Source organism: Chiloscyllium plagiosum, unplaced genomic scaffold, assembly GCF_037043375.1.
Source record: "Chiloscyllium plagiosum isolate Xiang-an unplaced genomic scaffold, Cpla_swu_hap1 HiC_scaffold_35, whole genome shotgun sequence".
NCBI classification, from domain to species: domain Eukaryota; kingdom Metazoa; phylum Chordata; class Chondrichthyes; order Orectolobiformes; family Hemiscylliidae; genus Chiloscyllium; species Chiloscyllium plagiosum.
Window position 1 is genome coordinate 10481331 of NW_028270173.1, and position 13914 is coordinate 10495244.

Consider the following 13914-nt stretch of genomic DNA (forward strand, 5'->3'; position numbering starts at 1 on the left):
TATTTGCAAGGTCTAGTGTGACAAGGAAAAAGCCAATCAGTCTTTCTCCTGAAAAGTGTTTGTATCCTCAATGATTCCTGAACAAACTATATCTTCAAAGATCCCATTAATAACTGCTGATGTTTCCTGACAGCTGTCAACACATGCCAGAATGCAAACTGAAAGTTATCTTGAACATTTCTTGCCTTATCCTTATTTCTGTAAACAAATGACAATTATTGGAAATGATTCTTTGTTTCAAAAGGAATCTCTTCAGAAAAAGTTTTCTTTTCTTTGATGGGTATGTGTGTGCATGCATGTTTCGGGGGGTTATTTAAAAGCGTAAATATTTATACTTTTCTCTTTCAAACAGCATGTTAATCAGCTTTACATTTTTACTAAATTAGTCCTGATTTCAGAATAAAACAACAATGGTGTTGTTTACTAATGAAACATGGTTGCCAAATATTTTTATTCTAGATCTAATACAGATAGAGAACAAAACTGGTGCATAACCCTAACTACATACAAATTTGAAAAATACATGAAGCATCTGTCTCATGCTGCTATTGCACACTGAATCCATGAGTGATTTTCTCCACTGACAGGATGCTCCCATCAAGCAACTTAGTTCAAGGGCAACTAGGGAATCAGTAACGAGACTTGCCAGTGCCACCCAATGCCAAAAATACTTTTTAAAAAACTCATAATGTTTTTCTATCATCTTCTTTATTAAAGTATACATTATTTTCTTTCTTTCTGATGTAAAATTGACTGGTCAATAATTCCCTGGACATGTTCTGTCCCACTTCTTTATTAAAGAGATTAATTCAAGTATATCAATTAGCCCTCAGGCACTTCCTCTTTTTTAATATTATTTAATATTATTTACAACTTATTTAATATTAAATATGTGTCGCAATGTCTCTCCCTAAATTTCTTTGAAGTTTGGTGATAAAAGACTTGATCCTCTTTGATTATTTTATTGAACCCGTTTTCTATTTAAATTGTGCTTGTTTCAACATTTATGTCAGCATTCTACCTCTCTGGAAAGTACCAAATAGTTATGTAATACTTCAGCCACCTCTCTTTCAAAGTGGTTTCTAAGTACATTATTATGAAGATATGTGATCCAGTTGTTACTTTTTAGAAGGTTGTGTGGATCCATGCAAATATATCTTGAACTTTTAAACAAAGAACACTTTGCGTCAGAAAAGACACTGACTACAACATCAACAATGTTGCATCTACAAGCTACAGGATACTCAAATGGAATCATACAGTCTGGAGAACTTTTAGAGAGAGTCCTCGTAGTCCATTTTGTATGAGATAAGATATTACATATTTAATGTTGGCGAGAGGGGATTTGCCCTGCTTGAAATGCAACAGGCTATTGTTTTTTTTCTTCACTGAGTATGGGAGATGAAAACCCATTGAAAGTCATCCTTACCACTTAGGGAAAGTTCCTGAAAAGGATTTTCTTGGAAGCTAACTGACTGTCAGAAACAAGTGGGATTCAGCCACTACAACTTTTCCAGGATGTCACATCAGTTTTTTTTCTACAGGATTGCTTTGGAATTAGAATGCCTTTCACAGCAATCCATAATCAAATTACATAGTTCTTCTTTGCATTCTTACTTTTCCATTGTGAGCTTAACTATTACTTAACCAAAGTGCTTTAAATTTAACACTTAGTAGAGTTTTCACTGGCCACTGGAAACAAAAGTCCAGGAGCCTAATTCTGACAACAAATGATGGAGAAATTGAAAGTAAAAACAGAAGAGGAAGAAGAAAAATTGATTGAGTGGATAACTTTGCCATGTGGACTGAGGGAGGATTGAGTGAATCCAGAGAAGTTGCAATGCAATGACAATGACCTGTCTAAGCAATGTTGAAAATGAATGAACTTTATCATTACCTGTACCAATGTCCTGTCAAAGTATTAACAGTCCTAATGCCATCATAACTGCCCTATTTTTTATTGATGTGCCTGCAAAATATTTTACTGTTATATTTTATGCTTCTTGATAATTGAATTTCACAGTTTCTCTTTGCTTTTGTAATTGTTTCTTGGAGTTATCTCCTTTCCGCCACCTCCAAAAAGACCCCACCACCAGGGATATATTTCCCTCCCCACCCCTTTCCGCCTTCCACAAAGACCGTTCCCTCCGTGACTACCTGGTCAGGTCCACGCGCCCCTACGACCCACCCTCACATCCTGGCACTTTCCCCTGCCACCGCAGGAACTGTAAAACCTGTGCCCACACCTCCTCCCTCACCTCTATCCAAGGCCCTAAAGGAGCCTTCCATATCCATCAAAATTTTACCTGCACATCCACTAATATCATTTATTGTATCCGTTGCTCCCGATGCGGTCTCCTCTACATTGGGGAGACTGGGCGCCTCCTAGGAGAGCGCTTTAGGGAACATCTCCGAGACACCCGCACCAATCAACCAAACCGCCCCGTGGCCCAACATTTCAACTCCCCCTCCCACTCTGCCGAGGATATGGAGGTGCTGGGCCTCCTCCACCGCCGCTCCCTCACCACCAGAACGCCTCATCTTCCGCCTCGGAACACTTCAACCCCAGGGCATCAATGTGGATTTCAACAGCTTCCTCATTTCCCCTTCCCCCACCTCATCCTAGTTTCAAACTTCCAGTCCCCTTGACTTGTCCGGACTTGCCCGACCTGCCTAGCTCCTTTTCCACCTATCCACTCCACCCTCTCCTCCCTGACCTATCACCTTCATCCCCTCCCCCACTCACCCATTGTACTCTATGCTACTTTCTCCCCATCTCCACCCTCCCCTAGCTTATCTCTCCATGCTTCAGGCTCTCTGCCTTTATTCCTGATGAAGGGCTTTTGCCCGAAACGTCGATTTTGCTGAAGCTCCTCGATGCTGCCTGAATTGCTGTGCTCTTCCAGCATCATTGATCCAGAATCCATTCCTAACCTCTGGTGCCTATTTAATTAATGTCTATGCTCTGCCAACGATATATCATTCCCTTATGTCTTTGTTCAACCATATGCTTTTCCTTTGTTCTTTGTTACTGACAGAACTTATTTTAGCTGCACCTTCACCTGAGAGGGCAGGTACATCTTGGATAAGTGTGTTAACCAGTCACATGGCACCTTCAAGAGAACAGCACTCCCACTGTACTGCATTAGGAGCATCAGCTTCTATTGTAGCTTGCGACTTTCAAGAATGAGACTTACACTCCCAGTCTCCCAACACAAAGACAAGAACTTCTTCAGTGCAGCCACTCCTGACTCTCTGGTACATGGACTAAACCACCATTAATAAAGAGGACAGGAAAGTGCAATTGTGCTTTGTTTCTGATTTAAGAGTTGGAATTATCTTTCTGCCTTCTATGTCCCTGGGATTTATCTATTCCCGTCCTGCTGTTTAATATTATCTTCATCAATCTTTTTAAATGAAAATCAATCTCACTTCCTGGACTCACCATGAATCTCCTGTCCAAGCCTCAACCAGCATGCTTTCAACTAATTCATTTGTGGTTTCATTAATGTAGATATTACTGAGCGAGGTTAAACTGGAGAGTCTTTTCCTCTCCTTCTCCACCGTACTCTTTTGGGAGTTAAAACTGATGCCTTGCTCTCCAACCCAAACCCATCAATACACAGAACAACAACAAAAGGTCGGTTGATCCTTCTGCTCACTAGAATGGTAACCGTTAAATATGTATGAAATACCACCTCCGTTCCTGTGTTCACATGCCTGTGATTCATCCCACAGTGACTGCAATGAGAGCTGTGCTGGTGGTTACCAATCAATGTGAAATATGAACCTGTTAAAGTTGAGTCTGATTCTATGCAGGTTTGTGTTATATGTACGTATGGTGTCAGAACAAAGTAAGAAATAATTTAAATCAGAATATTATTGGAAAAAGAACATTTAATGCAGTCAAGGGAAATAAGGAAAGTGCATTATTTGTAGGAAGTGATGGTGAAAGAAAATGTGACACAGAAATTAAAATAATAAAACAATGGAGACAACAAGGAACACAGGTTTGTTGTGAGCTAAGGCCCTAAATTTCCCTGGGGCTTGTCCACGTTTTATATTGAAAACGTAGCAAAAACCAAAAATTCTTTTCCCAAATATAGCAGAGATGGTGGTGGTAGGGAGGAGGGACATGGATGAAGCTTTCAAATCTAACACTGGCAGATGTTTGTGGTGTGGGACTATATGGAGCAAGGACAGGTACATGAGAGCTGCCATAATCTAACTGAATAGGAGAAAAGGTTAGAGGGGCTGAATGGCTCTTTCTGTTCCTGTGTTTTAGGTTTTCTCAAACTCTGGCTCAAAGGATCCTCAATAAGTTATTTCAGCTTAACATTATAGCAATAGAAAAACCTTCCAAAGTTTGTTTATTTGTAGGATGTGACCACTAAACTGAGAGACTTGATGGACCATTTCAAGGGATAGTTGAGACTGAAATACATTGCAGCAGGTCTGTAGAGTCATAGAGATATACAGCATGGAAAAAGACCCTTCGGTCTAACTTGTCCATGCCGACCAGATAGCCTAACCTAATCTAGTCCCATTTGCCAGCACTTGGCCCATATCCCTCTAAACCCTTCCTATACATGTACCATCCATACGCCTTTTCAATTTTGCAATTGTACCAGCCTACACTACTTCTTCTGGCGGCTCATTCCATACACGCACTACCCTCTGTATGAAAAAGTTGCCCCTTAGATCCCTTTTAAATTTTTCCCCCTCACTCTAAACCTATGCCCTCTAGTTCTGGACTCCCCCACCCCAGGGAAAAGGCCTCGTCTTTTTACCCTATCCATGTGTCTGTCATGATTTATAAACCTCTATAAAGGTCACCCCTCAGCCTCTGACGCTCCACACATGTAAGCCGGATTAGATAAGGAGAATAGTTTTCTGAACCTAAGGGAGAGTATTGAACCTGATTATGGCAATTGATGGAAAATTGACAGCATTACTAACACCAGCTGACAGTTCCATACTTTGCCAATCGATTTGAAATTCCATCGGCTGTCATGGTGGGATTTGAACTCTTGTATTCAGAGCACTGGCCTGGCCCTCAAGACGCTAGTGCAGTGATGTTACCATACAGCACAGGCTCCCCCTGTATCCTGCAGGCAGTTGAGTAACTTTAATATGTTTCATTCATTGTGTTGGTATGACCAGCACTTAGTGCCCATCAACATCCTTTTGATGGTGGCAAGCTACCTCTTTAGCCCACGGCACAGCAGTTTGAGTACACTTCTGCAGCTTTAAAAACCATTGATAAGGCTAATTATTGTGACCACCACATTGCTCTAGATCTGGAATCACACTCATGATAAAGCTGACAGATTTTCCTAAAGACATCAGTAAACAAGGTGGGCTTTTATAATAATTTGGTATTTTGATAGACATGATTCCTGAGTCTAGCATCTTATTTAATATTTTAGTTAATGGAGTGAATTTAGATTCTCTGCCTGCTATAGTGGAATTTGAACTGAAGCTCCCAAACCATTACCTCATGCCTCTTGACTACTCATCTGTTAACATTACCCCTCTACTGCCATCAGCTTTATTACCGCAATACCCGTGTTTATTTCAGCTTTGCACTATTAGCTACATATTTTTTTTAAAAATAATATCTCAGTTCTCCAGCTGTTTAATGACACACACATCATTTTAAATGGGAACATTGCAAGATGAGTGAAACAGGTTGGCAGGATCATTATCTCCTTCAAATGCATGAATCACAGAAGGTTAAGAAGCAGGAGTAGCAAATGATTAGGAAGGCTAATAGCACATTCTTGTTTATTATGAGAGGAACTGAATGCAGGAGTAGGAAGATTATCCTTCAGTTACACAGGGCATTGGTGAGATCACTTCTGAAGTACTTTATTTTGCTCACTCATGGGATCCCGGGATAAGATCAGCAAGATCAGCAAAGTTAGATCACATGGAATCCAGGGAGAGCTAGTGATTTGGATACAAAATTGGCTTCAAGGTTAGAGACAAAGCAATGGAACATTGTTTTTCATGCTGGAGGCCTGTGACCAGCAGTGTGCCACATCGATCAGTGCAGAATCCACTGCTTTGTCATTTATATAAATTGTTTTGATGTGTATATAGGAGGCATGGTTAGTAAGTTTGCAGATGACACCACAATTGGTTGTGTAGTAGTCAGTGAAGAAGGTTATCTCAGAGTACGGAAGGCTCTTGATCAGATCGGCTAAGGAGTGGCAGATAGAGTTTAATTTAGATAAAGGCATTTTGGTAATGCAAATCAGGGCAGGACGTATATACTTAATGGTAAGAAGGTCCTAGGGAATACAGTATTGCCAAACAGAGAGACCTTGGAGTGCAGGTTCATAGTTCCTTGAAGGTGGAGTCACAGGTAGAAAGGATAGTGATAAAGGCATCTGGTGCATTTGCCTTCATTGGTCAGTGCATTGAGTATAGGAGTTGACAGATCAAGATGCGGCTGCACAGACACATTGGTTAGGCCACTTTTGGTGTTCAATTCTGGTCTCCCTGCTATAGGAAAGATGTTGTTAAACTTGAAAGTGTACAGAAAAGAGGCAGCGAGTGGTGATTGCTGGAAAATATTCAGCCTGAAGTCCAGTTACTAGTGGTGTGCCACAAGGATCTGTTTTGGGACCACTGCTGCTTGTCATTTTTATAAATGACTTAGACATAGGCATAGGTGGATGGATTAGTAAGTCTGCCAATGACACTAAAGTCAGTGGAGTAGTGGACAGTGTGCAAGAACGTTGCAGGTTGCGGGGGACTTAAATAAACTGCAGAATTGGGGTGAGAGTTGGTAAATGGAGTTCAATGCAGATAAAAGTGAGGTGATCATTTTGGGAAGAATAACCCCGGAAGGCAGAGTACTGGGTCAATGGAAAGATTCTTGGTAGAGTGGATGTGCAGAGGGATCTTGGAGTCCATGTACATAGATCCCTGAAAGTTGCCAGCCAGGTTGATTGTGCTGTTAAGAAAGCATGCTGTATGTTAGGTTTTATTGGTAGAGAGACTGAGTTCCGGAGCCATAATGTCATGTCATACAAAACACTAGTGTGGCTGCACTTGGACTATTGTGTACAGTTCTGGTCGCCCCATTACAGGAAGGATGTGGAAGCATTGGAAAAGGTGCAGAGGAGATTTGCCAGGATGTTGCCTGGTCTGGAGGGAAGGTCTTATGAGGAAAGGCTGAGAGACTTGGATCTGTTCTCATTGGAAAGAAGAAGACTAAGAGGGGATTTGATAGAGACATACAAGGTGATCAGAGGATTAGATAAGGTAGACAGTGAAAGTCTTCTTCCTAGAATGATGATGTCAGCTTGTACAAGGGGGCATAACTACAAATTGAGGAGTGATAGATTTAAGACGGATGTCAGAGGCAGGCTCTTTACGCAGGGAGTGGTAAGGGTGTGGAATGCCTGCCTGCCAATGTAGTTAACTCAGCCACATTAGGGAGATTAAACAGTCCTTGGATAAGCACATGGATGATGATGAGATAGTGTCGGGGGATGGGCTTAGATTAGTTCACAGGTCAGCGCAACATCGAGGGTCGAATGGCCTGTTCTGCGCTGTATTGTTCTATGTTCTATTCCCCTAACCACCCAGGCTCCAGTGGAAATGGTCCCAGCCTAGCCAGCCTCTCCTTATAACTCGACCCTTCCATTCCTGACAACATCTTATAAATCCTTTCTGAAACCTCTCCAGCTTGGTAATATCATCCCCATAACAGGGCGACCAGACTGGACACAGTATTACAGAAGAGGCCTCACCAATGTTCTGTACAACCTCAACATGACATCCCAACTCCAATACTCAAAGGACTGAGTGATGAAGGCAACTGATGCCTTCTTAACTACCTTGTCTATAAGTGACACAAAGTTTAAACAATTATATACCCTGTGTTCTACAACATCATCCAAGGCCCTAATTTTAATTGTATAAGTCCTGCCCTTTTTTATTTTACCAAAAATGCGATACCTCACATTCTTCCAAATTAAATTTCATCTGCACATTTCAGCCCATTGACCCAATTAATCAAGGCCTCTTTGTAATCTTAGATAACGCTATGCACTGTCCTCAAATTAAAGTTGGTGCAATTATACAAAATGAACTCCCACTTGTAGTCAATCAGCCTACTGGTTCAAAATACACTCAATCGCTTCCTACTGTCATTTTTTGGAGTAACATTATAAATTCACCATTTGTGAGGTTGCAACATAAAACGCATTGGCAATTCAGCTATTTTCCTCAGTGAAACATAGAAAATAGGAGCAGGAGGAGGCCATTCGGCCCTTCCAGCCTGCTCCACCATTCAATATGATCATGGTTGGTCATTCTGCTCAGTACCCTGTTCATGCTCCCCTGATCTACCATTTGATCCTATTTACCCTAACTATAGTTATCTCCTTCTTGAGAACATCGATGTTTTGGCTTTAACCACTTTTAGTGACAGGGAATTTTACCACTGTCTGGGTGAAGAAATTTCTCCTCATCTCAGTCCCATATATCCTACTCCACATCTTTGGATTGTATCCCCAAAATAGTTTAATCATTACATTTCCCTTTTGAACACATGGTTCTTGCTCCAGTTTATGGATCTTTTAGATACTGATTTCATCCCAAACTGGGTCTTTCAACATTTTCTCTCAGATCAGATCCTGTCCAATTGCTGCTGCTTCCCTCAGGTCAGCCTCTACACAGAGAAATTAATTAATGTTTACGACCAAGAGTTACCATTTCTCAGTCTAAGATTGCCAATTCGTATTTGCAAAGGCACAATAACCTCATGCTGTCCACTGATGGGAAGGCAAGCAGCAAGACAAAACCATCTAAATAGTGGCAAAACAATCAGGGAGAGGGAAACTGGAAGTTCTAGAACAAGAATTAGTTCTAGAATTGGATGTACTCAACTCCATGCTCTAGAGTCTGATGCACGCAGATGGTTGAATTCAGGAGTCATGTTTATAAAATCCAGTACAGAAATCAATGTTCTTGAATCAAGCACAAAGTAACCACAGGATTCCACAATTCTTTAGCCATTTGGATATATTTCCATTCGTAATGAGGTGATAAACTGCTGCTGTGTATCCAGTGTCTGCCGTAAAAATTCCTCAATTGTTATCTGCATTGACTTCAGTAGAAATTTTTAAAAAGGGTGATTTTAATAATGAACAGTTCCCACATGATGTGAGGTTTATGGCCCAACGAGGAACTGAAAACCCAACCATAGTATTTCACAGCTTGCTATAATGTGCAATGGCAACTAAAATCTCCAGCAGACACAGGAATCATAGATTTCTACGTACGAGCCCACTCCATGCTTCCCAAAGTCTTCACAAAACCACCGAAGTTTACATTGTGGAAGGAAAGCATTTGGCTCATAGTGTCTGTGCTAGTTCTTTGTTATGATATAAATCCGACTTCTCTCTTGTCTCCTCATAGCCCTGTGTCTTCTGCTGATCACATGTAACAGCAAGTTGTAGCATTCAGCACTCATAAATATAAACAATACAACCAGTTTCGCCACAAAACACACAAATCCAAACTTTGCTTATTCATATATCAGGATTCTAGGAAACTCTACACAATTACTCTATACAAGAGATGCATAATCATCACAGGTTTCCACACAGTAGTCCCAATAGTGTTTACTTAATGTGAGGTTCAGCATTCTTCAAATTAAAAAAGAACAGAACTCTCTCAGGACTTCTGAAGAACATAGGGCAAAGATTGATGATAAGCTGAACATGGACTAGTTTCTTTCTAATATTGAACAGTTAGGCTTTTAAGATCTCCAAAGCTTCTGTGCTTTGGGATTCATTTACCACATAATAAATCTCTCTGCTACAACAAAAGCATAGTGCTATCATGCAGATCACAGTTGATTTAATGGACTATGGTAATATTCCTTGGTAAAACAGAGGCTCCATAGCTCATTCCATTGTCCACAATTCTGACAAAGTGCCTCAAGATCTATACGTATCGGTTTCAAATGCGGCAAGAACTCAAACACCTCAAAAAGGTCTGGTTGGTTAAACTGTGAGAAGGTAATACACCACAAGGACAGTACAGATATAGTGGGGTCAGGGATCTGGATTAGTGGTGCTGGAAGAGCACAGCAGTTCAGGCAGCATCCAAGGAGCAGCGAAATCGACATTTTGGGCAAAAGCACTTCATCAGGAATAAAGGCAGTGAGCCTGAAGCATGGAGAGATAAGCTAGAGGAGGGTGGAGGTGGGGAGAAAGTAGCATAGAGTACAATGGGTGAGTGGGGGAGGGGATGAAGGTGAGAGGTCAGGGAGGAGAGGGTGAAGTGGATAGGTGGAAAAGGAGATAGGCAGGTAGGACAAGTCCGGACAAGTCATGGGGACAGTGCTGAGCTGGAAGTTTGGAACTAGAGTGAGGTGGGGGAAGGGGAAATGAGGAAACTGTTGAAGTCCACATTGATGCCCTGGGGTTGAAGTGTTCCGAGGTGGAAGATGAGGCGTTCTTCCTCCAGGAGTCTGGTGGTGAGGGAGCGGCGGTGAAGGTAGCCCAGGACCTCCATGTTCTCGGCAGAGTGGGAGGGGGAGTTGAAATGTTGGGCCACGGGGCGGTGTGGTTGATCGGTGCGGGTGTCCCGGAGATGTTCCCTAAAGCGCTCTGCTAGGAGGCGCCCAGTCTCCCCAATGTAGAGGAGACCGCATCGGGAGCAACGGATACAATAAATGATATTAGTGGATGTGCAAGTAAAACTTTGATGGATGTGGAAGGCTCCTTTAGTGGGGTCAAGGTTCACCTTAGACAATAATGGAAAACGAGCTGTATTGCAATAATGATGATGTCTAATGCAGTAAAATGTCCCAAAGCACTTCACAGGAGGTATCAGGGAATAAATATTCATATCAAGCAACAGAATAAGTGATTAGGACAGATGGCCAAACCTTAGGAGAAGTGATTGATTTTCAGTAGTGTCTTAAAGGTGGAAATAGAGATAAAAAGAGAGAGAATTTGAGGTAGGGCAGTTCAGAGCTTAGTGTCGAAGAGTGTGGCACTGGAAAAGCACAGCCAGTCCGGCAGCATCTGAGGAGCAGGAGAATCGACGTTTCAGGCATAAGCCCTTCATCAGGAATGTCTCCTGATGAAGGGTTTATACCTGAAACATCGATTCCCCTGCACCTCAGATTCTGCATAACCTGCACCACACTCTTCGATTCTGATCTCCAGTATCTGCAGTCCTCACACTCTCAGAGTTTAGTGTCCAAGCATCTGAAGCTACAGTTACAATAAAGTCAAAGAAAGTCGAAGATGCTCAAGGGGGTGATTTGGAAGAATTTCTAAAGGTTAGCGAGTTGGAGGAGGATCAATATACAAGGGAGGCCCAGCTTCTGACTCACTGGGAGCAGCGTGCACAATGTTCACATCTGAAAATAAAGCAGGAGCAGCTGAGTTAACCATGGCCAGACTTTCAGTCTCCTTTTTTTTGGACAGGAAAAGGGTAAGAGAGAGAATCAAAAGACAACACATTGTGTGGCCAGGGGAGAGAAGGTGGCTGTGAGTTCTCAGTGAGTTACCAGGCAGAATATAGAAGGAAGGAGAGCCTCTGGTTGAAGCATACATTCTGTGGCAATCTAAAAACTCCAGAAGATTTGTCCTGCCGAGCATGGGAAAATAATTTATCAGAATGGACCTTACCTCTCATAATTCATCAATTCTCTGAAGGCAAAGGATGGGATTTGGTGAAGCTGGGAATATGGGAACTGTTTCTGTAAGGACCGCAATTCTATAATGTATTGTATATATACAGTATGAGATTACAGACCATGTTAAGGCACTAACAAAGATTTTTTTCTATATTTTAGAATATTGCTAGCTATAGGGTAATATTTAGACAATGTTATTTTAAGTCTTATGTTACAGTCAAAGTCTTAAAACATGGAATTTTGACACACAATTCTTTTAGGTCAATCACCATTTTTTTTTAAAAAGCTGCCAGTCTCCATAAACTGGAATGAAATTCTCTACAAAATGCAGCTGCATTGTCTCTGATATAATGCGCTAAAGATGGCAAGTATTTTAAGAATAATCCCACTCCCCCAGACGAGCACAAAGCACCTGAGAAGACTAAGAGAGGATGCCTCTTTGTGAAACTACCTATTTGGAGCTGTGGGTCCCTTGAGACTGATAGGCTCCAGTACAGGATAATATGTACCATTGATGGTGTCCCTGGTCATAGTTAACAGCAGTGACTTCCACACAGTATGAAGGTCAGAACAGAAGTGAGACAGGGGGTATCCACAATAAATCGATTGCCTTCGTGGCTTAGTTTTCTGTTTTGAACTTAGTTGCCCCTTAGGTCCTTTTTAAATCATAGCCCTCTCACCCTAAACACGCTGGGTGAGTTAAGTTAAAATTACTCTGGCTTGTTTAATCCATTACACCATCCAACACCCCATTGATAACGTAAAAACATAGAAAATAGGAGCAGAGGGCATTCAGCCCTTCAAACCTGCTCTATCATCCATTATGATGGGCAGCACAGTGGTTCAGTGGCTAGCACTGCTGCCACACAGCACCAGGGACCCTGGTTCAATTCCACTCAGATGACTGTGTGGAGTTTGCACATTCTCCCTGCGTCTGCACGGGTTTCCTTCAAGTGCTCCAGTTTCTTCCCACACTCCAAAGACGTGCAGGTTAGGTGGATTGGCCGTGGTAAATGCAAGGTCATAGGGATAGGGACTCTGTTCGGAGGGATGGGCTGAATGGCCTGCTCCCACACCGCCGGGATTCTATGATCATGGCCAATCGTTCAGTCAACAGCCTGTTCCTGCTTCTCCCTTTAGCCCCAAAAGCTTCAGCCAAGCTCTTCATGAACTCAGACAGAGTTTTTGCCGATGACTGCTTTCCGTGGGAGCGAATCCACAGGCTGAGCCCTGTCTGGGCGAAGAAATTTCTCCTCATCTTACTTGTAAATGATTTACCTTGTATCCTTACACTTGGACCCTCCTGCCAGTGGGGACATCCTTCCTCCATCTACCCTGCCTAGTCCTGTTACAACATAGCTATTGGACATTCCCACCCGCGGTGCGCACAACACGGGTATCCCGCCTCCCCAGCTGCACGTTGTGTGTCCTGAGACTATCAACAGAAAGTGCCCAGTGGCTGCAGGGCACGTCGGTTTTGAACAACTGAGAACTTTCCTCGGAGAAAGTGAGGGCTGCAGATGCTGGAGATCAGAGCTTAAAAATGTGTTGCTGGAAAAGCGCAGCAGGTCAGGCAGCATCCAAGGAGCAGGAGAATCGACGTTTCGGGCTTACGCTGCCCGACCTGCTGCGCTTTTCCAGCAACACATTTTTAAGCTCTGAGAACTTTTCCTAGTTTGTCAGAAGAGGTTGCTGGAACTGAGCACTGCAGGCACTGCGGTTCGGAGTACACCCGCAACAAAAGCAGGTTGCAAACGCTCGCTCCTTTTCAGCGAGCCCGTGAAAACAGGGCAGGCGAGGAGAGGTAAATCAGAGCAGGAAGCAGACAGCGGGCTTCAGGCAATGCACTGTGGTGTTTCAGCAAGCTGGCCCCTTTTGAGTGACGTTCCCTGGGCACCAACAACAGACTATTCAGGTCGCCCTTATCACAAAGTTTATTACCCCCTTAATTTAACTGTCACAGCCTCCGTGAAGGGAAAAGAAAGGTTTATTTTTCCTCCATTTTTCTCCCCCTCAGCCTCAAGATCAGCGCCTCTCCCTCGCCAGCAAATCACAAAGGCAGAGGAAGGCGAGCAATCTCAGAGCTCGCCGCTGTTAATTACAGTGTTCAAACATGCAAAATATAGACTGGGGACATAATGTCACACTGCAAAATAAAAATCAAACGGCAGCATTCACAACCCACCGGCAGTCAAAGAAAGTGCTTTTTTTCTTAAAAAAAAAGAGCTTGCTATTTA

General features: G+C 42.6%; 1 protein-coding gene across 1 annotated transcript in view; it reads right to left on the minus strand.

The window, feature by feature from the left end:
* The window catches only part of prrt1 (proline-rich transmembrane protein 1), a 72583-nt gene that overhangs the window by 57708 nt on the left and 961 nt on the right, over positions 1 to 13914 (minus strand). The window lies entirely within an intron of this gene.